At 42.2% G+C, this 26499-nt stretch overlaps 1 protein-coding gene across 10 annotated transcripts in view; it reads right to left on the reverse strand.

Annotated features, from left to right (window-relative positions):
* Pcbp3 (poly(rC) binding protein 3) overlaps positions 1–26040 on the reverse strand; it is a 196208-nt gene extending 170168 nt beyond the window's left edge. For 6 of the 10 annotated variants that reach the window (XM_029482487.2, XM_029482486.2, XM_029482485.2 and 3 more), the window contains exon 1: positions 25857–26040. The gene's annotated coding sequence lies outside the window, so the exon portion shown is untranslated. The remainder of the gene's footprint in view (positions 1–25856) is intronic. The other 4 variants (XM_021174924.3, XM_021174923.3, XM_021174922.2 and 1 more) reach the window with 1 other exon arrangement.
* Between the last annotated feature and the right edge of the window lie 459 nt (positions 26041–26499).

The raw sequence follows: 26499 nt of genomic DNA on the forward strand, positions 1-26499 counted from the left end.
ACAGTACTGGAATGTGCTGTGCGGGTTTCTAGGAAGAAAATAGCATGAACAGTCACAAATGCTCACATCTGTGACTCATGTGAACTACAGTAGTGACAGACATGGCAAGGTATTATTCCCATGGTGCAATTGGTGCAAATGTTATGCGTGTAACCAACGACTTCCAGGTTTGGATTTAAGGCCCACTCCACAGGAGAAAACACATGCTTGCTTCTGTAAAACTGGCCAAGAATCCATAGTTGGAGAGTTCCCAGAAGTGAACCTACTATCAGTCTGCTAAATGGACACGTTATCAGACTTCCCTAAAAATTCCTATCTCTCTACCCACAGATCAGTGAAGCTCCCCTGCGATCTTAGCAAAGACGTTTCCTTGCGCAGTAGATGATCGTTAATGAAAATCGCACAATTGGTCAAAGTTCAAAGAAGTATTCTTGGAGTGCTCAGCCACAGATGAAACATCTATATCACACACACACACACACACAAAATCAGGGACATAGTGGAAAAGAGGCTGGGGGGATTAGAAGAGCCAGGGGTCTAGAAAGACTACAGCAAGAACCAGAGAAAGGTCACCTAGAAAGGCTAGGACTGATGCATGTATGACTCAAGGAAGCTATAGCTGCCTACACAAGAGCAATCCAGTCAATTCTGTAGTGATGCCCAAGCCTTCATCCCCTAACTAAGGACCTAGTGGCAGTTGATGACATCTGAGAGAGGGAGAGTCAGTTTTCTGTAAGGGTATGGCCCCTGATGGGGTGACCACACTCCAATGGATGGCCCCATGACCAGGAGTATATAGACAACACAAATTGGATTCAATGGTTTGGTTTGGGTTTTTTAAGATTTATTTATTTTATGTATGAGTACACTGTTGCTGTCTTCAAACATACCAGAAAGAAGGCATCAGATCCCAGTACACACGGTTGTAAGCCACCATGTGGTTACTGGAATTAGACTAAGGACTTTTGAAAGAGCAGTCAGTGTTCTTAACCGCTCTCCAGTCCTTAATGGGTTATTTTAAAATTTTTAAAAACATGAAGCTGAGGGAGATGGAAGATAGGAATAGGTCTGGGGAAAAACTACAGGGTAAATATGATCAAAAAAAGAAAACTTCCACTGCCTTAGAATGTCAGAGACTTAATATTATTTCATTAGTCTATTTTCTTTATTACAACAAAACACCCCAAGTTGGATAGCTTCATAACGAGAGAGGTCTGCTTGGTTCCCAGTTTTGGACCTTAAAAGTTCAAAATAAGGTGGCCCGTTTGGACCAGTCTGGACTGTAGTGACAGCCTCAAAGCAATGGCACATGTGGGAGAAGTCACAGTACCAGATGAAGAGCCAGAGGGCAGCTCATGGGCCAGCCTCGGGCTTTCTAACAACTCACTCCGACAAGAACAGACTCAGAGTCCAGAGGGCTTATCTTGGGAATCCCTTCCGAGGGCATGTCCTCAGCGACCTAAGAACCTGTCATAGGCTCTACCTCTCAAGAGCCCCACCACTTCTACACCGCCAAACTAAGGGCCAAGTCTTCAATATACAAACCTCTGGGGGAAAAATACATTCAAACCATAGGCGTGCTCTTATGTTAAATTCAAGCAAATTCTTTATTATTAAAATAGAGATTTTTCTGGTGAATATGCACCCCATTGTATATTTTGGACAATGGGACATGGATGTGATATGGGACAATCCTTATTCTTTTGGCCTAGATGGATTTGTTGAGATCCCATCCATGCATATTCCTTTCTTTCTTCCTTTTCTTTTCTTTTCCATTAACTAATTCATTTATTTACTTTAATCCCTATAAGAGCTTCCCCTCCCTCCTCTCCTCCAAGTCTTAATTCTAAATTTATCAAGGGTATTGGTAAGGAGTACAATCCTTTTGGGTGCACACTGCTAGTGAAGAACACCTTGACTGCCAGTAGAGACTGGTCCCATGGTCTCCGTCTGTGCTAGAGGCCACTTTTAAATCATCCACTTTTAAATCATCCACACAAATACATACCAACAAGAAAAGGGTTCCACTGCATAAAGTCTCAACCTGACAGATCCAGGTAAGGACATGCCCTAATGACCTGGAAGCTTTCCAAGTATCCTGAGGAGGACAGATCACAAGGGATTTTACCGGATGACTGTACATATAACAGACATAAGAAAAAGGTCTAACTTTACAAGCTCCATCAACATTTCTAGCGTGCCTAGCTCAAGGGCTAGTCTTCAGCAAGCATTCATAAACCCGAGCCATTCTATTGATGCATCTGCCATGACTGTCCTCTCTGAGCTGCAATGAGTTCTCTGTCCAATGGTGACTAGTAAGCTCCTTTCCAGCTCCAAATTCCAATCCAAATCTTATGCTACTCTAAACAGTTCCAAAACTTTCTCTGTGAGTTCATCTTGGTGGCACCCAACTGTGTACAGGGCCTTGAGGATGCTGTAGTTAAGATAATAGAGGTAGAGAAAAAGGCAGTACAAGGTGGGCTATAGTCTACTGGGAGAATCAAGGGACAAATCCCATTTTAACATGCATACATTAGGCAAGCTATTACATCTTCCTCAGTGTAAGCCTCCACACTGGTGACAGGAGACAGAGCTACATTGTCTATTTTTGAAAACCCCATTAACTCAAAACTTTAAGCTTCATAGAGAGATTTACAGAAATATGAACTTTAAGATGAACAGTTTCTCAGCAGGCAAAGTAGTCGACTTCATTATTATCTGTTTTGACTAATGAGATACTTAACAAGATAGTCCTGTGAAACTGGGCTTGGTGATATACACCTAAAATGGTAGCACTCTGGAGAATGAAGCAAGAGACTCAAGAATTCAATGCCAACCCAAGTTATAAAGACAGACAATAAAAAAAATTTTTTTTAAAGCAGGCAATTTAGCAATCAAGCAAAAAAAGATCACAGAAGACATTAATATGGACTATGGTTGCTTTAGATGTGATGCTGTGTACACTTGTAATCTCACACTGAGGAGACTGAGGCAGGACGATTACAGTGAGGTCTAAGTGAGCATCTGCTACATAAAGAGACCATGTCCCTTAAAAACCAAAGGAAAAAAGAAAGAGAGTGAAGAAAGAGGAAAGATGAGATGGTCTGTGCACCTATACTATGCAAGCATTAAAAACTTAGTCCCCAAGACCACAGTACTGAAAGGTGAGAGAACACTTTTAGGTCAATAGGTCACCTGGATCTCTCCCTTTCTGACCCCAACTTAAGAGGTTTCCTTCACCACAGATTCCTACCATGCTGTGCGGCCATATCATGGGTCTAAAGCTATGAAGCAACCAGATTTGGGGTTGGAATCTCCAAAACCATCATCAGGAAAAAAAAAAACAAAACAACAAAACAAAAATCCACTTTCGTCTTCTAGCTAAAAGGTCACAGGTGTTTTGGCAATGACGAACACAGTAAACTCCACAGAGGGGCAGGCTCATTAGACTCCGTCCCTCTGCAATACCGCCAGGCCTCGGGACTGACTCGGGCAACAGACAATAGGAACAGTTGGCCTCAGAGGACAAACTTAGTGAGCTAAATAAATTATTAATCCCCTAAAAGTACTTGGAGATAAAATAATAATGGCTTCTCTACCCAGAAAGCTTTTACTATTGAACATGTTTGAGCATCAGTCATCTCGCTTTGCCTCCATAATGGCCCCAGGAGAAGCACAGGCCGGGCAATTCCATCTGCCTTTCGTCAGAGCAGGAAAGAGGGCCTGGGAACGAGCTTCCTCAGACAAAAAGGGAAGGCTCCTCCAGAGTGTCTGCATTATTACAGGCTGGCCTCTAAACTGCTTCCCTCATCAAGCCCATTCATCTCATTTACCTGCTACCTTAGTCCAAGAGAAGTGGAGCATCTTGGGTTCTTTTCTTGTACTATCAGAAAAGGCTTGATTTTTTTTTCCATGTGAATACAGTTAAAAATAATAATAATATAAAAAAAAGACAGAGACTACCATGCCTTTGTAATAGCTGCCCAGAAAACTGCCAAAAATGTACGGCTTCATTTCCAGGCAGTGGAGAAACACAACAGAACAGAAAATGGGTCAGATGATTTCCAAAGAAAGAGCTTGAATCAGAAATTCCCCTCTTTTAAAACTTTTCTATCATTAAATACACATTTCAACAGACACAAATTAAGGCAGAAATGGATTCTTTGAGAAGTGGTACCAGAACAAACCCTGTAAGCTGATAATGACGAATTGCTTTATAAACCATGAAGTATTGGTGACAGTGTTACCCCAGAAGTTAGTCTGTATACAAATACAACCACCAGCTCAGGGAGAGAAGACGGGAACGACAGCTATCTGCAAGGCTGTCATCCACACTGTTCAATTGAGCCATCACATAGAGTCACGCTTGCACAAAAAACAAGCCAATCTGAGAAAGACAGCAAGGCATTTAGATAATACTGAAACAGGTGCCTCAACAAGCAGGGAAGGCCACCCTGTCCCTAAAGTAAGATGTAAGGCTGCAATTATTCTCAAAGGCCGATGACAAGCTGAAGATACAAGACAAGCTTATAAGCGGTTCTCTCCCACCTATAACCAATTCCTATTATGGGTCATGTACGGAGAAAACACTTCCCATTTTGCTTTGGAACCACAAACTGCTAAGCCCTAAGGCTTCTAGAAAAGCAAGCCGGCCCTCCCAGGCACCACAGCTTTATTCTACTTATCGGCCTGGCCATAGGATTACATTGAGTTGTCTCCATTAAAACTAAAGAACTGGGGTGAAGAGAGATGGTTCAGTGGTTAAGAGCACTGACTGCTCTTCCAAAGGTCTTGAGTTCAATTCCCAGCACCCACATGGCTGTTCACAACTGTCTGTAACTCTGATTCTGGGGGACCCTCACACAAATATACATACAAGCACATGAATTAAAAATAAATTTTTAAAAGGCTGAAGAATCATAGAGGTGCACAATGAAAACAGAATCCCAAATTATTCCTCCAAGCAATCCTGTAATTCAACAGATGCAATGTCTAGCACAATAAAGAAAGTAAATATAATGAAGGAAAAACAGTAGCCCATACTTAAGCAGAGCCACAGAGATACAGAAGTCAGAATGATCTAATACATCCTGTACAATAAAAATGCAAACAACCCAATTAAACAATAGGGAAAGATCTGAGTAAACGTTTCAGAAAACATACTAATGGGTAGCAAGCACACGAAAAGTTGGTCAGCATTACCAATCACTAAGGAAATGCACATCAAAATCTCAAAGAGAAACCACCTAAACTCACAATAATAGCTAATAACAGGGGGTGGGGGAGACAGAAAATAACAAGTTGGTAAAGTTACAGATGATAACAACTTGTGCTTTGGAGTTTGTGCTCAAATGAAATTTGTATAAGTGAAGATTCAGATATTCTTAGATGTACGCGGATGGCTTTCTTCACTGTAGTCAAGAGACAGATGCAACTTGAGTGTGTCAAAGGGCAAACAGAAAAGGAAATGTAACAAGTATATGATGGCTAGTTTTATGTCAACTTGATACAAGCTATAGTGTTCAAAGAGGGAACCTCAATTGAGAAAAATGTTCCCACCAGGCCGGCCAATGCGAAAGGTTGTAGTGCACTTTCTTAATTAGTTATTGAAGTGGGAGGAGTCCAGCCCATGGTGGGTGGTGCCACTAAGCCGCTGGTGGTCCTAAGCAGCAGGCTGAGCCGGCACTCCCAACAGCTCAGGCCGCCAGGTTCCAGTCCTGTTTGAGTGCCTGCCCTGATTTCCCTCAGCAATGGAGTGTGACCTGAGCTGAAATTAACCTTGCCTAGTCAAGCTGTTTATGATCATGGTGTTTTATCACAGCAATAGGAACCCTAAGTAAGACTAACTAAGAATATTATCCAGCCTTTAAAAAAAAAATGAAATTTTGACACATTCTACTATGTGGATCAACTGTAAGCGAAAACAGTCTCAAAAAAAAAAATACTGCTCATATGAGATACCTAGAATAGTCAAATTCACAGATATAAAGTAGAATAGTGACTTTTAGAAGATGAAATAAAGCTATTGTTTAACTGGTTCAGAGTTTCACTGTCTTACAATTAAGGAGCTTCTACATGGCTGCGCAACAATGTGAATGCAATGAATATCACAGAACTGCACATTCAAGTATATGTTTAAGAAGCTGGAGAGATGGCTCAGCAGTGAAGAGTGCTCACAATCTGAGCTCAAGTCCCAGGACCCACAAGAAGCTGCTCACAACTGCCTGTAACTCCCGCTCCAGGGGATCTGGCACTTCTGGCTTCTGCAGGCACCTATACTCATTTTCATGTACCCATACACACCATATACACACTACTAAAAATAAAATAAGAGGCTGGAGAAATGGGCTGGGAGTGTTTAGTGTTCACAGAGAGCCTGAGTTTCACTCCTAGCAGCCATCTGGTGGCTTACCACCACCTATAACTCTAGTTCCAGGGGATCTGACACCTGCAGGTTTGTATACACACATAGTGAACATACATAACTTCAGGCACCACACATATGTGTGTGTGTGTGTTTGTGTGTGTGTGTGTGTGTGTGTGTGTGTGTGTGTGTGAGTGAGAGAGAGAGAGAGAGATTTAAATAATGAAAATTTAAAATAAAATAAATCTCTAAATATATATGCTCTAAATGGTAAGTTTTATGTTATACATGCTTGACAACAAGAGGAAACATGTATTTGGACAGGAGACACAGCCTGGCAACTAAGAGGACTTGCTGTTCATAGAGGACCAAAGCTCAGACTGCAGCACTTGTATAAAACTCTGATGTGCTGTAAACACCTACAACTCTAGACCTCAGAGAGCCAATTCCCAATTCTGGCCTCTATGCATTTACGGGTACACTCACCCACATATACATGTGCACACACACTCATAAAGACACACATAAGGGGCTGGTGAGCTGGCTCAGTGGTTATAAGTGCCGACTGCTCTTCTAAAGGTCCTGAGTTCAAATCCCAGCAACCACATGGTGGCTCACAACCATTCATAACGAAATCTGATGCTCTCTTCTGGAGTGTCTGAAGACACACTACAGTGTTCTTACATATAATAAATAAATATTTTTTTAAAAAAGACACACATAAATAAGGCATACAGAAAGACACACCTAAATAAGGAAAAAAAATCTTTCTTAAACAAATGACTATATGCGCTACCATTAAAAGCAAAAACTGGTCATTAGAAACTATTAACAAGTAACATAGCTCTAGATTTTTTAATCTAAAACTGAAACATTTCAAGATCATAGGTAAGTTTCAAAACACTAACAGAAGAATTCAAAATTAAGCCAAAAATATATTCATAGCATGTGAAGTCAAAATCATGGAAATACACGACATGACATCTAATACACATTTAACTGAAGTCCCGGAAGGAAAGGAGAGTGAGGATACTGAAGTAACAGCTGATGATCGTGGCAGCAAACTCTCCAGATTGATGAGAGATGCTATGCCTCGCATGAGAGAATAGCGCATCTCAGACAGATGTGTGTTGAACTAAGTGAAATTACAGAAACGTGAGGGTGATGAGAAAACCCGGTGAGCAGCAATAGAAGACACACAGGTTACAAGCAGTGAAGTTACACTGGCTACTGATTGCTGACCAAATACAAGAAACATCAGACACTTTGGATAGGCGTGCATGTCCAACGTGCTGGAAGAAAACAATGTCCATGTGAAATTCAATGGGGGGAGAGGAGGATTAAGACTGTGAGGGGGTGATATTGGTCAAAACAGCAAAGACATACATCCAAAATTCCTCTCGCAGGAAAGCAATGGAAATTGACTAAAAAAAAAAAAAATGAAGCAACCAACATTACAGGAATCTAAAAATTTGACTGAAAGCTTATCATAAACTGGGAAGTGTTTGTTAAAGAAAAATAGCTGAGTGCCGACAAATACCTACAGTGTTTTAACATGCCCCTCTCCTATTATCTCTACCTCCATATCACAGCAGTCTCAACAAACCAACAGCATCAAACAGAGAGACTCACTGCAGAGACTTATTCCCAGAACACCCGGCACTTATGCGGCTAGTAGAATGTGCTTACAAGGCTGGCTTCATGTGGCCTAACTCAGAACTCAGCCCGTGCACAAAGTACTTTCTTCACAAGTTTATATCAAAGCTACTGGACCGTACTGCTTGATTTTTGTGACTACCTAAGACACAGGACATCAGATTGAGCAAACAATAACCTAAAAATAACCCCCAATACTTACAAGGAAAGTACGGGAATGAAATCTGAAGGACCCTGGGATATTCGTAGAAAGCTAGAAGGTCAAATCCATCAGAGATCAAGGTTATACAAATACCCAGAAAAAAGCCGAGACTCCTGGTTGGTCCTAAGCTCTAACACAGAGCTGACTTGGAAAAGATATAAATAGGAAGTGAGTGCCAGAGCAAAGTTAGGACCTGGCAGGCTGAAGTTTGCCTAGTTCATGCTTCAACAGAGACATATGTCCAAAACTACCGACTTTACAGCAGCAAAGCCATTAACAAACTGAAACCACTACAATTAAGTAAGTGGCTACAACACCACCACATTTGGGAAGGAAAAAGAAGCAAAGTTTCAGGGTTGCTACATTGTATCACTTAAAACAAAGAGGTTTCAGCCAGCCATGATGGCACACCGCCTCCAGTCCCATTTGAGAGATGGAAGCAGGGGAATTAGGAATTCAAGTTCATCCTCAGCTAAAACTCAAGTCTGAGGCCAGCCTAGACCATGAAATCCTGTGTGTGGGAAGGGAGGGAAGGAGGGAGGGAGGGAGGGAGGGAGGGAGGGAGGGAGGGAGGGAGGGAGGGAGGGAGGGAAGGAGGGAGGGAAGGAAGGAAGGAAGGAAGGAAGGAAGGAAGGAAGGAAGGAAGGAAGGAAGGAGGGAGGGAGGGAGGGAGGGAGGGAGGGAGGGAGGGAGGGAGGGAGGGAGGGAGGGAGGGAGGGAAGGAAGGAAGGAAGAAAGGAAGAAAGGAAGGAAGGAAGGAAGGAAGGAAGGAAGGAAGGAAGGAAGGAAGGGAGTTTTAACAAATTATGACACATAAAGAAAGAAGAAAACAGCTCATGTACAATGGGGAAAGCAATCACAAGAATTGCTTCTAAGGGAGACTCAATATTTGAATCATAAGACAAAAAAATCTTAATACATTATTTTAAATATATTTAAATAACAAAATAAACCATATTAAGGACAGGAATTCATCAGAAATGCACCAAAAAGTTATTGTAGCTGATTCATCCCTGCATGTAATGTTGTCAAGTTGGCAATATTCCATGTTTTAGTCTTTCTTTTCCTTTCTGGTCCCTCCCCCCTTTGAGACAGGGTCTCATTTTATAGGTTTAGATGGCCTGGAACTCACTGTATAGACCAGGCCAGTTTCAAACTTTCAGAGATTTGCCTGCCTCTGCCTCTTGCCTCTTGTCTCTGTCTCTGTCTCTGTCTCTTGAGTACTGGGATTAAAGGCCTGAGGCACACTACACCTGGTTCTTAGTCTCCTTTGTGCTGCTATTTAAAAAATACCTGAAGTTGAAGAGCTTACCAAGAGATTCTTTGACTCGTGATTCTGGAGTGCTGGTATCCTGGCTATAACCCTGTGGCACGGCTATGCCACAGTTCCGTTCTTCTGCACTATGGCAAAGAAGCACAAAAGAAGCTGCCTCGTGCATAGAGGGGACATGTGAGAGGAAGAAGCGAGAGAGATGCAGAGGTGTCAGCCTCTCTCTCCCACAGTGATGTGCCTTTTTTACAGTTCCTCTGAGTGAGACCATGATCCTAGAATAAAGTATCAACCCTACTTAAGGACCTACGTACCTGCTGCTTGTCCCTACCGATCCCTCACCGTCCTCTGGGGAATCAACCCTACAGCATATGCAACACTCTGCAAACTACCTTCAGACTCAGTACAACCTTTACAAAATTCCTGTCATGCCCCACTACAACTCCCCATTTTTTAGAATTTCAAAAACTAATCCTAAAAGTCATGGGAGATGTAAAGGAAAGAGAAGCCAAAGCAATCCTGGGTGTGGCTTTTAGTTTTTTTGGAGTTTTGTTTTGTTTTGTTTGTTTTGATTCTTTGGGATGAAGGTCTCATGTAGCCCAGGCTGCTGGCTTCTGACTTGCTATGCAGCCTAGGACCTTGAACTCCTGACCCTCTTGCCTTTACTTCCCAAGTAAAGGGATTATAAGTGCACACCACCATCTTGCTTTACATGGTAAGGACCGAACCTAATGCTTCTTGCACTGTAGGCAAGCACTACCAACTACACAGTATTCCCAGACTCCCAAACAATCTTAAGAACAAAGTCAGGAGGCTCACATGTTCCAGTCTTAAAACTTACTAAAAACTACAGCAATCAAGGTTGTGTGAGCCAGGCTCAATAGTACAGACTTTGAACCCCAGCTACTTGTTGAGAAGCTGAAGCAGGAGGTCTGTTCAAGTTCAAGACCTGCCCAAGCAACAGAGTGAGTTCTAGGCTAACCTGGGCAACGTAGTGAACAAACCTGTCTCAAAATAAAAACTCAAGAGTAAGGGATGAAGCTCAATGGCAGAACGCTTTCTTATTGATTTGCATCTCAAGGCCCTAGGTTTAATCCCTACACTAAATATATAAATACATGCATAAATATATAAAGTCCTGTCCTTTAACTAATCTTATAGAATTTTGCCTGTGTTTTCTGCTGGCAATTTTAGCATTTCAGGTTTTAAACCAGGGTGTCAGATACACTTGTAAGCAGTCATAAAAATAAGATAGATGAGTATATAGATCGGAAGAATAGAATTAAAGGTCCAGAAATGCTTGAGTCAACTGACTCTTTTATTTTAACAAAAGTGCTAGGATTATTCAAAGGGGGAATAGTCTTTTCAACAACTAGTATTATACATTATATTCAATTAGATAGCCACCTATAGGAACATTGAACTTAAACTCTTCTCTACATTGTAAAAACTTAACTGAAAATAGGTAGGCATATAGTACATACATGTAACCCAATTACTCCAGAGTTGAGACAGAAGTAGCATGAGATTAACCTGGCCACATAGTGAAGACTTTATGGGTGAGGGACTGGGAAAGTCTTAATTAGAAATCATTAATACCTGGAATTAAACACTGTTGTCTGTCTTCTGGGTTGGCAGGTCGGTTGTTTACATCATTATGACCTGGGGTTAAACTATACTCTATTTTTATTTGTTTTCTCATAGCTCTAGAAAGTAAACCTACTAGTCCTGAGGAAAGTGAAGCAAGCATCCCACTACTTTGAGCTAACTCTCAACCCAACATAGGTGTCTTAAGCTGCAAAGCACATGGAACAAAAGAAACAAATAAGTAAACTGAATCTCACCAAGATGAAACCATTTTTGGTGGACCAAAAGACCATTCACCCAGTTGGAAGAAAAGTGTGAATGTGAAAACTGAATATCCACACAAGAATGAAATTAGATCCATATCTATCACCCTGCACAAAAAAAAAAAAAAATTGATCCAAGTGCATCAAAGACCTCAATTTGAAACCCGTGATGCTAAAACTGCTACAAGAAAATAAAAACCATATCCTACATGATACAGGTATAGGAGAGGATGTTCCAAGTGTAACTCTATCTGCCCAGGAATTAAGGCCAACAATTGACAAGTGGAATTTCATAAAACTAAAAATTTTTCAGGGCTGGAAAGATGGCTTACCAGTTAAGAGCACTGACTGCTCTTCCAGAGGTCCTGAGGTCAAGTCCCAGCGACCACATGGTGGCTCACAACCATCTATAATAGAATCTGATTCCCTCTTCTAATATGTCTGAAGGCAGCTCTAGAGTACTCATATACATAAAATAAATAATTTTTTGAAAAAAATTTGCATTTCAAAAAAACCCTAAAAACTTTCTATACTGTCAACTGAGAGAAAAAGAGACCCACAGAGAGAAACAGAATCTTTCCCAGCTACACATCTGACAGAGGGTAAATATCCACGATACACATACACACAAAAGCACCAAGACAAAAAAAAAAAAAATGACCCAATTTAAAAATGGACAATGACAAGGTAGAAGATTAGGAAAGTGTAATCAGAATATATTGTATAAAATTTTTTTTCAAATAAAAAAAAATGGGCTAGGGATCTGAACAGAGTGTTCTCAATAGAAGAAATAAAAAATGCCTATGAAATACCTCAAAAAGTGTTCATCGTCCCTAGCAATCAGGAGAATGCAAATTAAAACAACTCAGAGATTTTTATCTCAGCCCAGTCATATGGCTAAGATCAACAAAACGACTGACAAATGCTGGTAAGGATGTGGGGAGAAGAGAATCCCCATTCACTGTTGGTGGAACTGCAAACTGGTGTGGCTACTGTGGGGATCAGTACACAGACTCCTCAGAAAATGAGTCTTCTATATGATTCAGCAACAGTATCCCTTGATGGACATGCCCATGGGACTGCACAGCCTGTTTCACTGATACTTATTCAGCAACATTCATTGCTGCCCTAGTCATGACACTGACAGAAACGTGTTGTAGACAATGGAATTCTAGTCCGCTGTAAAGGAAAATAAAACCATGACATTTGCAGGTAGACTGGTGAAACTTGAAAAAATTATGAGTGAGGTATCCAGACCCAGTAAGACAAACACTGCGTGTTCTCCCTCATCTGCAGTTCCTAGCTCCATGTCTTCAGATATAAATGGAGTTCTCATCCCCTATTAAAGAAGCTCCTCTTTACAGCCAACAGAGGCCATTACAGAAAATCACAACAGGACACACATGCAGAGACATCCGATCGTGGGGAGTCCAGCTCAACGGTTACATCTGCAACATAAGCCCTTTACCCAAGTTTAGGGAACATTGCAAATAGGGAGGTGAAGAGATTGTAGGAGCCAGAGGACCAGGAAGTCTGCTGTGAGACTGTGTCTCCTAGAAATGGCTGCCTAAACAAACCAAAACAATGCCAACATCATAGATGCGCTGACTCAGAAGGTCGGGGGGCGGGGGGGGCCTTGTGGAGTCCCACCCCAGGACAAAGAACCACAGGCATTAATGATTGCTCTGAGAAGGAGAGTTGGTTATCCAATGCAAAATGGTTAGAGAAGTCATATACATGCAAAGAAATAGGCTCATCAGGTTGCATTTATACATTTGTACACATGTATACACACACATATCTACACACACACATACAAATGTAACCATCATAAAAAAATAAATAAATAAAAAGAAGCTACTAATGTAAGAGCCAGACAAGGAGGAATATGGGAAGGGATGGTGGGAGAAAGATGAAAGGGGAAAATGATGTAAATATATTTAAGATTTAAATATATTAAATAATAAAAAGAAAGATACTTGTAGCATATACATCTGTTAAGGGACCAGTAGACAAAACCCCTGTAATGCAACAGTAAGAAGACAAATATTCCAATTTTAAAATGGGTAAAGCATTGGACAGCCAGTTCTCCAGAGAAAATGTACTAACGGTTGATAAGTACATGGATGGGTATTCACTACCATTAGTCATTAAGAAAATAGTCATATAATTAATGCCATAAGTGAGATACCACTTCCTGCCTCTTGGATAGCTATGATTTAAAAAAAAAAACAAACTAGAAAATAAAAAAAAAATTACAATGGATATGGAAAGATTGTAACCTCATACAATTCTGATGACAATGTAAAACGGCTTGACTTTTTTTTAAAAACACTTTAGCAGCTGAACAAAGAGCTGACCCAGCAACTCTCCTCCTAGGTGTGAACCCAAGAAAACTAAAAAAAATAAAATAAAAAATAAAATAAAATTCCAAATGTCCACCTAAAACTCCTTAACTATATAAGACAGTACTATTCAACCATAAAGAAAAGAAATAAAACACTATGGCACACTGCAACATAGAAGACACTTGAAATTACTATACTAAATAAAAGAAAGCAGGCAAAAGAGGCCACGTGTTACAGATTCCATTCAGGAGAAATGTCTGTAACCCTCACATCCTTAGAGACACAAGATAAATTAAAAGTTGCCAACGCCAGGAGGAGAGAAGAACAAAGAGTTACTACGAGCATACACATTAACAAACAGCAACTAGGGATGGGCATGCACTTACTTGCTTTTTTTTCATTTTTTGTTTTTATGTTTGTTTTATTTTTTTTTTCTGTTTGTTGTTGCTGCTTCTACTGGTAGTTGAATACACATCAAAAATTACAGAACTGTGAACTTTAAAAGGATGAATTCTGTCTGTTATATCTTAAACATTTTATGAATTGATAAAAGTGGAATAAAAATACTTTTAGGGGAAAAACAAAGTACCTAACACTAGCCGATCTGAACTAAGAATAAGAAGTCCATTTCAACACGAGAGGAATAATCTCAGAAGGAAAGTCAGAAATGTCAACAGAACAATGAAGAGCAGAGAAAAACTGAGAATGAATGAAAAGCTTAGAGAAAGGTAAAGGTGCTGTGACAGTGTGAATATGCTTGGCTCAGGAAGTGGCACTATTAGGAGGTGTGGCCTTGTTGGAGTAGGTGTGGCTTTGCTGGAGTAGGTATGTCACTGTGGGCATGGACTTTAAGACCCTCATCCTAGCTGCCTGAAAGTCAGTCTTCTGCTAGCAGCCTTCAGATGAAGATGTAGAACTCTCAGCTTCCCCTGCACCATGCCTGCCTGGATGCTGCCATGCTCCTGCCTTGATGATAATGGACTGAACCTCTGAACCTGTAAGCCAGCTCCAACTAAATGTTGTCCTTTATAAGAGTTGCCTTGGTCCTGGTGTCTGTTCACAGCAGTAAAACCCTAACTAAGACAGTTAGCTGTGTCACATAATCTGGATGGTCTATAATTTACTATCTAATCATGACAACTACAAAACGCAAGAAAAATAGAACATAGCTTCCAATATGGAAAGGGTTGCAAACCTACTTTTTTTTTTTCAAAATCACAAAATTAATTCTAAATGGGAGAAAAATGTAAGGTGGGATAAAATACACAGGACTGTGAATTTAAATTCAAATTATCGGTAGTTACACTTAATGTAAATAAACTGAATGTTTCAAGAAAAAGACAAAAATTGTCAAAATTAGGTAGGGGGAAAAAAACCTAACAAGCACCTTGCTTCCAAAGGAAATATTTAAAGTGTCAGAGCATAAAAAAATTACATTTTGTAGATATGAGACTGAAACAATCAGGTCTGGCTATAGGAACATAATGCATCTCCACCATGAGGGCAAAAGCACAGGGCTGGGATGGAGACGATGCTTAAAGCACTCGGCTCATCAAGAAGATGAAGCTAAGTATGCTGACACTCTCAGCACTGAGGAGATGGAGCACAAGGATCCGGATGAGTTACGGCCAGCCTGGACTTCATAACGCTCTATCTCAAAAACGAAAGGACAGAACAATCTTAAATTTGCATGTTCCTAATAACACGGCCCTCAAATATATATGAGTAACAACGGACAGAGCTACATGGAGAAATAAGGCAATCCATAATGAAAATGAAATCATGTTGGTAACAGATACAACAAGCAGACTTAAACTAATAAGAAAACAGCTATGATTAATATGTTTATAACTTAGCTGAAGAGAATGTATGGAGTTTTGAAGTTAATCTTTCCATATACACAGGAATGCCTTTCAAAAAGCATAGCAGCAGATTTCAAAGGATTAAACTCATAGAAAGTAAAATCTCTGAACAATGTTAACTACACTGGAGAACCAACATAGACAATAAACATGTGCCTGGAGTGTCTCAGTAGTTTTCTGAATTACCTGGAAGTCAAAGGAAAGCTCATAATGAAAGATGTTAAATAGAGTGAATAAATTAAAACAAACCCTGGAAGATACAACAGAAATATCATCTATTAGGAAATATATCATTTTAAGCACATATACTAGAAAAAAAAAAGAAAAAAGAAAAACTACAAATTAATCAGGTATCCATCTCAGATTAGAATGGGGAACAACTATGAGAAAGAAAAACCAGAATCAAGTTTCACTCACAGCTTGGATGCACAAATCTCATAAAGAAAATCCCAGCCATCTGAGTCTAACCATACACCCTAAGAACAAGCTGGCGTAACACTTAAGTGTCCGCTGTGGCAAGTTTATTCAGATTTTTTTTTTATTCTGCATCTAACGCTGTTCTTTATTTTAAATATTTTTCTAAATAAATCATACTTTAACATAATGAAAATATTTTTAGTAATTAGTCTTCTTCTGACCTCCCTCTTTGCGAGGTCAAGTAGTTAATAAATGGGGAGAAGAACTAGCCTATGTCAGAACAGCCATTTTGTCTGAGTAATACAAGCCCACCACACCTGTGTGTCTTAGTGTCTCTATTCAAATGCCTGAAACCAATTGACAGATAGGAATATAAAAGATTTACAAAGACAGGAAGTGAAGAGGATGTGTAAACTTTTTCCCAAATATTAAGGGAGTGCTTCATATAAACATCTATAAATAGAATCTATATTGTACTTTGATGAATAATTTAAAAGCACTTTGCAAACAGGGTTAAGAAAACAGGAACCTAAATGCTCAAAAATCAATGCTTCTGTCCTATCCCAACCTGGTGAGTTATAGAAACAGACTTTTAAATTGTACATTATTTTTTGGAAATGCCATTAAGCTAGATACTAAGGTGTCAAAAGGCTTAAAAAGCATTTACAAGCTTTGACAGAATAGCTCTGCCTTCTGAAAGTTATCCTGCAGAAGTATTCATCAATACACGATCATTTTGTATAGCCTACTTACCAAAGCTTTATACTACATAAAGTAGAATAAATATTCAGTTATAAGGAAGGACATCCACTGGACTAGGATGTTGCCATCTATAACGGAATTTCCGATTGCTCATGACAGGGTGGAAGTTCTCATAATTTAGAAGAGGTAAATTAGTTTGTTTGATTGTTTGGTATGGGAGCATGAACACAGAGTCTCCTGCATGCTAAGCATACACTCTACCACTAAGCTGTAATCCCAGGCCTAAAGGGGGGAAAGCACTTATGGAATATGTTATGGAATGAATCACAATTTTAAGATATGCCTAGCATATCATACATTATACATACATCACAAGACACACACACAGAATAGGTGAAAGGTATTGGCTATCTTTTGATAATTGTCTTACTACTTGCTTCAATTTTTCTAAACAAAGCATTTGTATTACTTTATGAGTAGGAAAAAAATGCTTTTTAAATTAAATATAAACTACCTCAACTAGATTGACTCTTCAGCAATCCAAACATATTTCTACTGAGTCTACTAGGGAGTCAGGAGACATCTGCACATTAGTTTTCTATGGCTGCATGTGTTATAATGACAAACTTATAAGCTCAAACAATATGGCCTTATCCCACCATCTTTGCAAGTCAGGAATCCCAGCAGGCTTAGCTGACCCCCTGGCTTAGGGTCTCCCAAGGCCATAATCAAGGCGCTGGTCCTGCCGTGCTCTCTCACTGAGGATGTAATTAGTCTGTGTGTTGGGGAAGGGGGCTGTTTCCCTGCATTGTAAGTCTTCTAACTATTCCTTCTGAGTCCATCCTCAGCAGCAGGAGGCTCCCCTGCATCTCTAGCCTTCCTACCTATTTTTGAACAAGTCGAAAAAGGATTCTATACATTAAATCCCCAACAAAATGGAATTTGGCATAATACAACATAATACAACATGGAGTAGCACCTGTCACCTTGGCCATATTCTGTGGTCTAGAAGAAAGTCACAGGTTCCACCTACATTCATCCAAGGAGAATTTTTTTCCTTTTGGAGATGAGTGTTGTGAAGGGGCCACCTTAACTATATCCAGCGTCTCAGAGAGCCCAGGCAATGGAAGGAAGTGTGTGCCAGGATCTGAAGCTCTCTGACCAACTGACCACAATGAACACACCGCTGCTCTGTGCACAGCAAAGGTGGAACAATACTATAAGAACAGGGAAATGTGAGCTCACTAAGGGTCAGGGTGAGCACAGTGAATTGCCACCAGAGTCCAGAGGATGCACCTGCCTCAAAGGAAGGCTAAGCATTAGATATCTGGAAAGAGAGAGAAAAAAAAAAAAGGTACTTTTCTCTACAGAAATGCAGTACTCCCAGGACAAGTTTTAGAAAACGTGAGAACTGGGTTCCCTAAAGGTCCCAAATATGAAGGTTTAGTCCCCAAGGTAATGGTACTAGGAGGTGCTGTGGTGGTGTGCCCACAAGTGCACTATGAGACTGGGATCTCTGACTTTCTGCTTGAAGACATGGGCACTGGCTTGATGTGGCAAGCGCTAACACCAGGGGCCCAAATATACGTGCCACAGGCCCAAACCCAGGGGCCACCAATTCAATTAACCCTCCAGAGCAATGAGCTTACTCTCTTTGCTGCACAAGGAGCTTATTGTGCTGGGTATATATACTAATGCAAAGCTGACTACTCTACACGGGTTTATCCACAGCAAATGCAAATCCCAGATGGGCCTAGCTTCCCATCCTAATTGGCCTCTTATAACCAACAAGCCTGAAAAGTCTATAGGCAAGATCTAGAGGACAACACATAAAGGGTTTGGGTGCCCTCTCCATCATCAACATCCATTATTCTTTCAGTGTGATGAATATCACTAATACCTACCAAGGTTCAGGTTCCCTACGCTTGTGAGACATGAGAGATTCCACTCACTGGTCCCATTTGATGTGAGCAGATATACCAGCAAGCCCTTCTTGTTGACTGTCCATCCAACAGTCTTGAGGCTCTAAAAGGATCGGATGCTGAGCATCGGGGCAGTTTTGACACAGGCATGCAGCTGCATACCTACCCAGCATCTCGGAGGCTTAGGCAGGGAAGTTTTGAGTTCCAAGCCCAACCTAAACTACACAGAAAGACTTCAAAAAGAAAAAAAAAAGGTAATTTTGTCAACTTCCAGATGACAAAATATGTTCCCTTCCAAAAGCTGTTCCAGAGTGGGTGCAGCAAGCCCTAGACACCAAGTCTGATAACAGCAATCCAGAAGCTCATCACAGTGACCAGTGCCCCTTATGAATATGTATGACAATCCTAAATGAAATAAGAGTATAATTCCAATAACAGGGTTTAATGTGGTACATCATGACGAAACAAAAAGCATATCCCAGGAAATGAATGATAGCTTAAAATTTACAGATTTAAACTAATTTTTATTTCAGTGGAAATATAAAGAAGAAAAAATTTTTAAATGTTCTAAATAAGTATATTTGAAATATTAATAAAATCAAAATATATATTTTAGTTTCTCTGACACAGGGTCTCACCATGTAGTCCAGTCTGGCCTTGAGCTCAAAATCCTCCTGTCTCAGTCTCCTGAGAGCTAGGATTACAGGCATCTGTCATCATGCCCGATTGACTGTTTAAAAATGCTTTCGTCAAACTATTAGTAGAAGAGACAATTCATAACCCAAGAAAAGGAATCTACTAAGATATAAAAGCGAAGTTCACTATCAAACTTCTAACAGGATTACTCCTAAAGTGAGACACAATACAAAGTTAATCTTCTCCAGTTTCCAGGAGCTTTGACTAGTACTTCATCAAAAGTAAATAAATTACTTAAGGACTGTAAACAAAGAAATTAAATTAGCATTGTGTATAAATAAACCACACACATACACAGAAGAACACCAGGCATGGTGGGACATGCAGGTGGATTTCTGAGTTCAAGGCTAGCATGGTCTAGAGAAAGTTCCAGGACAGCCAGGGCCACACAGAGAATCCCTGTTTTATAAAACAAACCAAAACCAAACAAAACAGAAAATTCATCCACACCATGTGTGAAATTCGGTCTGTTTCAAAAGTAGCATTGCAGATCACTGGGAAAAGGGTGATAATAAATGGTAATTGCACAGTTGGGCATTTTTTTAAAAATTCTAAAAGCAAACCTCTACCTCACAATGCATATAAAAATGAATTCCAAGTAAAATATAAAAGCCAAATATTTCACCGTTTTAAAAAGAAAAGTCTGTCTTATAACTTTCAAATTACACAGATTCCTCAAAAAAGGCCCAATAGCCACAAATCATAAAGAAAAGATGGATGAATTTGGCTACATTAAAATTAAACATCTATTCATCATAGCAACATTTTTAAACTAATAATAATAATAATTTTAATAATCGTGGGATAAAAGTAGAATCAAAAATCTGTGAAAAACTCCAAAAAAGGCACAAGGACACAAATCAGACAATAAATAGATAAATGATATAAGATTACAATTTTTAGGGGAAAAAAATCCAAGTAGAGAAAAAAAAGGGAGATGGGGTGGTAAAAATCATCAAACTCACTAGTAATCAGGGAAATGCAAATCAAAATTGTGAGATATTTCAGACCTACCTGATTGGCAGCACTATTATCTAAAGATTAAAGAATGCCTGAGGCTGGGAATCAAGCTTTTGGAAAGTAATTGACACCAACAACAGGGGCTGCGGCCCATGGTCTCAGTGGTGTGCACCAGGACTACTGTCTTCCAGGGGCCCAGAACAGAGCAAAGGTGAGCCGATGGAGCATGGCGCTCTGCAAGCAGAGGCTGAGCCAGCTGCAAGGACTCTGGAGACAGAGTGGAATTCAGGTCACACAACACTGCCTCACATACCCACATCCTGTTTGGGAATAAAAGCAGGCATCACAATCATGTTGACTTGGGGCAAACTCCCAAACAGCAGGAATCACCTCGGTTTCTAAGGCCAATCTCACTATGTGACTTTCTCCTGAAACTTGACAGCTAAGAATACACAAAAAGGTCCCAGGCTACATCAGTTTCCTGACCCTGCTGCCGCCACAGTCGATCTCCACAAGCATGTTAGCTTAAAACATCACCTTTGGTTACCCTACAGTTCAGCAGACAGTCATGTCCCACTAGACTAAAATCTAGGACTGGGCTCCTTTCTGAGACCCTTCCTTTTCTTTCCTTTTTCTTTTTTTTTTTTTTTTTTAGTTTTGTTTTTTTGTTTGTTTGTTTGTTTTTTGTTTTTTGTTTTTTCGATACAGGGTTTCTCTGTATAGTCCTAGCTGTCCTGGAACTCACTTTGTAGACCAGGCTGGCCTCGAACTCAGAAATCTGCCTGCCTCTGCCTCCCAAGTGCTGGGACTAAAGGCGTGCGCCACCACTGCCCGGCCTTTCCTTTCTCAGGGGCTGCTACATTCCTTGGCATATCCTACTTTGCCCTCAAAGCTAGTGATGTAATCTAAACCTTCTCACCTCACATCACTCTAACACTGACTCTGTGTTTCCCTCTTCCACTTTTAAGGATGCTTGTGACAACCCAGGATCACCTCCCTATTTTAAAACCAACTGATGACCCGCCTTTTTCTGTCTGCTACCCAATTCCCCTGCCAAGCAACACAACACATCACAGGCTTTGGGATGAGGGCATAGTGTCCAGAAGCCATCATTCTCCTTATCACACAGCCCATCTCTAACTCACCAAACACACACACACACACACACACACACACACACCAGAATCCCAACTCCTTGGGAATACCCATACACATACCCTCCCACTTCCATATCAACGCTGTCTTCCAGTCACACTAACCTCCTCATCTTTTTCTAATCAACTTATTCCATCTGTGCCCAGACATTTACAACTCATCCTTTAAGGCTTAGCCCAAAGGCTGCTTCCCTCTCTGAAACCTTTGGATTTTCCAAGCTTATCGCCCCTTAGCATACCCAGCAGGCTGCTCATCCCAACAGCATCACGGTGTAGCCACGTGCAGCCACCTGTTTACATGTTCTTCCTCAGTACCAATGAGGGACCCTTCTATGACAAGAACTGTTTCACTCCCACAACAAGCTCCCAAATCACAACACAGGATTTAGCAAGAATATGCATCCTTGTTTTAAGTTTCTCAGAGTACTCCTGAAACCTGGATGAAAAGGGAATCCCATAAGAAACACAAAAGAAACACCATAAGAAACTTGGGACCAGACAACCAGTTCAGGTAATTATTCCAAAACCCAAAACCATCTTCTCAACTTGATGCTGATGATGAGCAACCTTTCTCTACCTGGTACCCAGTTGCCCTGCCAAGCACCATAACACATGACACTTACCACTATGTGAAAACCTGTATACAAGTGACACCTATCATTTCTTACTGCTAACCTATGGAACAATTCTAAAAGTAACCAACAAAATTATCCACAAGAGAAATAAAGACTTGATCCAGTATGGTTTACATTCCTCAAAGTTACACACACAACATTAGATGTTGCTCACCATGAAGTGAATGCTTGACAGTCACCAAGACTCACATTCTGTCTCTCTCCAGGGAAGGATGAGAGAAGTGTGAGGGTGTTACAAGTGGCACTGTTTAGGGACACGCTGCCCTGAGAACAGATACCCGTACATATTGCAATCAAGGGCCCTTTTTGGTTTGATGTTAGTTAAGAAGACACACACTTGTTTAATTTCAATGCTCATTACTTGACATCCCTAGCCCAAAACTCCCCACCTGGAGAGAAAAAAAAAATCATTTTAAAATGAGAGACACTTGTTTGTTAAATGGAACCTATTATTCAAGTCCAGCAAAGCTATCCTGCCTAATTTTTCTTTAATAATGTGAACTCTGAAATTATTTTAAATAAAAATCCAAAACCCATTCTCATGGAACAGAAAGTTTGAAGGAAACCAGGGATTGGGGGGGGGGGGGGGTGCGGGGAGGGGAGACGACTGGTTCAGTACCATGGACAGCGGATCCACAACTTGTCAGAGTCCTCACTATGGAGGCTAAAGGCTGCCCCAAAATCTACAGCCTTTCAGCAAATACTTAGAGTGAGGCGATTTCAATGTGTGAGCAGGTGTTTTTATTATATTCCAAAGCACTCGTCTCCTTCACCAAGGGTATATACAACATACATCTACCAATTTCCCTCAGACATCTCATTTACAATAAAGCTCTGAGGTTTCTGTGCACACAGAAATGACTTTGCCCCGGACACACTGGTATAGATCCAGAACTCACAAAATGGATACAAAATCCAACCTCTATTGTCTGAACTGTTCCAAGGACCTAATGGAACTTTTACAATTTACACACCCAGCATACTCTCTGGTATCCACCAAGGCAGAAAGGACAGCCTCTTTAAAACAGCTAACATGGCCTGGTTCAGTGGTATATGCCTACAGTCCCATCATTTGGAAGGCTGAGATAGGAAGAAGATCTCAAGTTTCAGGCATGTCTAACCTGTGTCCCAGTGGCCACATGAAGCCAAGAATAGCCATAAATGTGGCTCAACAAACTTTAAAACCACAAACTTTAGAATATTATAAGATTTTTTAGGATTATTTCGTAACTCAATCGTGAAATTATTGAGCGTGAAAAACTTTATAGATGATAATGCTGTCTCACAGTGATGTGCTTGGAACTTAGGCAGATTTCTGAGTTCAAGGCCAGCCTGGTCTACAAAGTGAGTTCCAGGACAGCCAGGGCTATACAGAGAAACCCTGTCTGGAAAAAAAAAAAAAAAACCTGGAAAACTCATCATAAATCTATGCGAATTTTCTTCTACCTACAAAAGAACATTACTGGGGCAGCACCAGCTCTGAATTCCAGACACAGTATCTGACCCTTTCCATTCTAAAGACCCTGTTTCTAACAAACTTATTTGACTACTGAGTGAGTCTGTCTTCGCACATGTGTGCACAGACAAGGCAAAGTACTCCTGTGAGGAGAGAGATGGTGGCCAGAGGACAACTTTCAGGAATCAAGTCACTCTTTCCACCAAGGGCTCCAGGGACTAAACTCAGATCATGAGGCATACAAAGCAAGTGCTTTTACATGCCACGCTGTCTCACCAGCCTGGAAACTTCTTTTCCCAAGCTTTACAATACTAAGCTCTGACTGTGTGCATGAAGTTATATAAATTCCAAAGTGTGTGCACTGAACATGCATCGTGTTAATATTGGTACCTACACACAAGCAAGAGAGGCTGTGGAGAGAAGGGAAGGCTTCAGCTGAACTTGTAGCTAGAAGATGGAGCTTGCTGAAGGACCTCAAGTCTCAAGACCACATGTGGTGATCCTCCAGCCTTTCTTAAGTTCCAGCCATCTCCAGAGAGTACTGATCTACACACGCCCCTCTCTGGAGCAAAATGGTCGTATCAGATGTTAGATAATGAACTGTCTTTGTTGTGGGGACTGGGGGTCAGTTCTCCGCAGAGACACAGCCTGCAATTTTTCTGGAACTGAAATCACAATTAAGTCCAAAGAAGAGAAATGGGCTACAAGTTTGCATCAGAACGGGAACTAAATTTCAGGAAGGCTGTGTCAGAGAAATGGGCTGAGAGGGAGAGTCTGGATGCTAGCTCTGCAGTCTGGCCTCCAAGGGTCTTTCTCCAAAGCCCTGCCACCCAGGATGCCTTTTGGTGAGGCACTAAAAACCCTTCTCAACCTACAGTGCCATCGGTTCACATACAAAGCTAATGAGATTTAAAAGTCCGTAGTGCTGCAAAGAAAAGTAAAAAGAAAATAGCCAATCCTGGGGCCCACCTTCCATTAACTTACAATTCTCCTATACTAACAACATAGTGCAGAGTAAGAAGCCAGACAGCTTCACACTTCCACTAAACAAAACACTTCGGGGAAACAATAAGAAACTGTTCTGGAACACACCTCTTTCCCAAAACAGAAAAGACGGCCATCAAAAAAAAAGAGAGAGAGAGAGAGAGAGAGAGAGAGAGAGAGAGAGAGAGAGAGAGAGAGAAAGAGAGAGAGAGAACCGGCGCCTGTCTAGTCTACCTGTTCAGGCTCTAATGGATGGTGCGGGAAAACCTGAGGAGAACTGAGAGGAAAGAAGAAAACGGGAGACCACGGTGGAGGGGAGAGGAGAAAAGGCCGCACCCTGCCCTCGCCCCACATCCATCCTCTGGGCTTCCTTTTTTTTTCCTCCCCAGCTCGTCTCAATCACAAGACATCCGTCTAAGCCTTGCAAGTCCCAGTGAGATCACAGCTATTGTGTGTTGACCCGAAAGCCTGCAGCGTAATGTGCCCACTAACAACTTCTGAATTTAGGGAGGGAATAGTGAAGAGGCCTGGGTTTTCCTGAGTGGCTCTACCCCGACCCCCGACGTAGGCCAGGGCCAGTTACCATCAGACTTTCACAAGGACCCTAGGCCGTGCCTGAATCCAAGAACCACAGGCAAGAGCTGGAGACTGAGCCACTCACTGGAAACTTCTGTCTAGGACCCTGTTCTGGCCCCGGCTCCAAGCCCAAGGGGCTACCAGGAACCACTCTATTCGGGGAGCCCGACCCTCGGCCCCACACTCCCCCCCCCCTCTCTCAGTAAGTAATTCCTGCCTCAGCCTAGGACCCCAGTCTCAGCCTGGGAAGCTGCTTCCCTTGACCCTTTGCTCAGCCTGGTACACATGCCTCTGGGATTCCCATCTTCAGTCCTCCGACCATCGCTTTGGCCTGGGACACCCCCACCCTGCTTTAAGCCTGGGACTCTGCACTAAGCCCTGGAACCTCAGCCTTGAGCCCTCAGAGCTCGGTACTCAGTCCTGGGATCCCCGCCCTCAGCCTAGGACCTTGGTCTCGGCCTGGGACCCCTACCTTCAGCCCAGGACCCCCGCTCTCAACCTGGTACCCCCTATTCTCTCCCAGGACCTCCGCCCTCAGCCTGGGACCCTCACCTCAGCCTGGAATCCTCGCCTCAGCCTGGGACCCTCGCCTCAGCCTAGGGTCCCGGCCCTAGTACTGAGATCGCCAACCTCAACCCTTCCCCCAGGATCCCCAACACCCCAGCTCGAATGAAGTTTTCTGACTGCGAACTGTCCGGTCCTCTGGCCTTTGGCGGGGTCTCGGCCGGCCTGGGACGCGGCATGCGAGCTACCTCCGCGCTGGACCCTCCACACACACTTCAACCCGCCGCCACTCACTCACCTGCCCCGCCGCGGACAGGGAGGCCGCGGACCAGGTAGAGCCTACGCTGCGGGTCGGGTGGGGCAGAGGAGGCGTACACGGCGCGACGCGAAGCCCGAGGCGACCCAGCGGCGGCCGCGGCGTCTCCTAGCTCAGGCGACGGTAAGCAGCGCCTCGAGCTCTGGCCGGAGCACTGCGCGCGGCGAGGACCCGCCCCCTCCGTGCAACCAGCCACTCCTGCGCAGCCCGCCGCCTCTGGCCCCGCCCCCGCTCAAGGGCAGGGCCTGAGAAAGCGGGCGCCGGGAGCCAATGGAGCTGCGAAACGGTGACCATCACAGCCAATCAGAGCACGGAAAGCTCTCCGGCTAGAAGCCGTTTAGCGTCTAAGGGCGGTTAGGGTTGGGCGGGGCCCCACTCTGGGGCTGGGAGGAGGCGGGGCTTCTGGGAAGGTTAGTCAACTGGCGGGGGCGGGGACAGTACGGGGCGGGGCCTGGGCAGGAGCAGAACGGGGCGGGGCCTGGGCCGGGCCTGGGGGCGGAGCCTCCAGAAGGCTAGAGGGAAGGGAGTGGATGCTTGGTTGTGAGATGGCTGCGGGGCCTGCATCCTCTGCAAGTGTTTGGCACACGCAGTTAGCGGGAGACTGCAGACACCCAGTCTCGCACGC

The sequence above is a fragment of the Mus caroli genome, unplaced genomic scaffold (genome assembly GCF_978045245.1).
Source record: "Mus caroli unplaced genomic scaffold, Mus_caroli_1 scaffold_9, whole genome shotgun sequence".
Taxonomy (NCBI): Eukaryota; Metazoa; Chordata; class Mammalia; order Rodentia; family Muridae; genus Mus; species Mus caroli.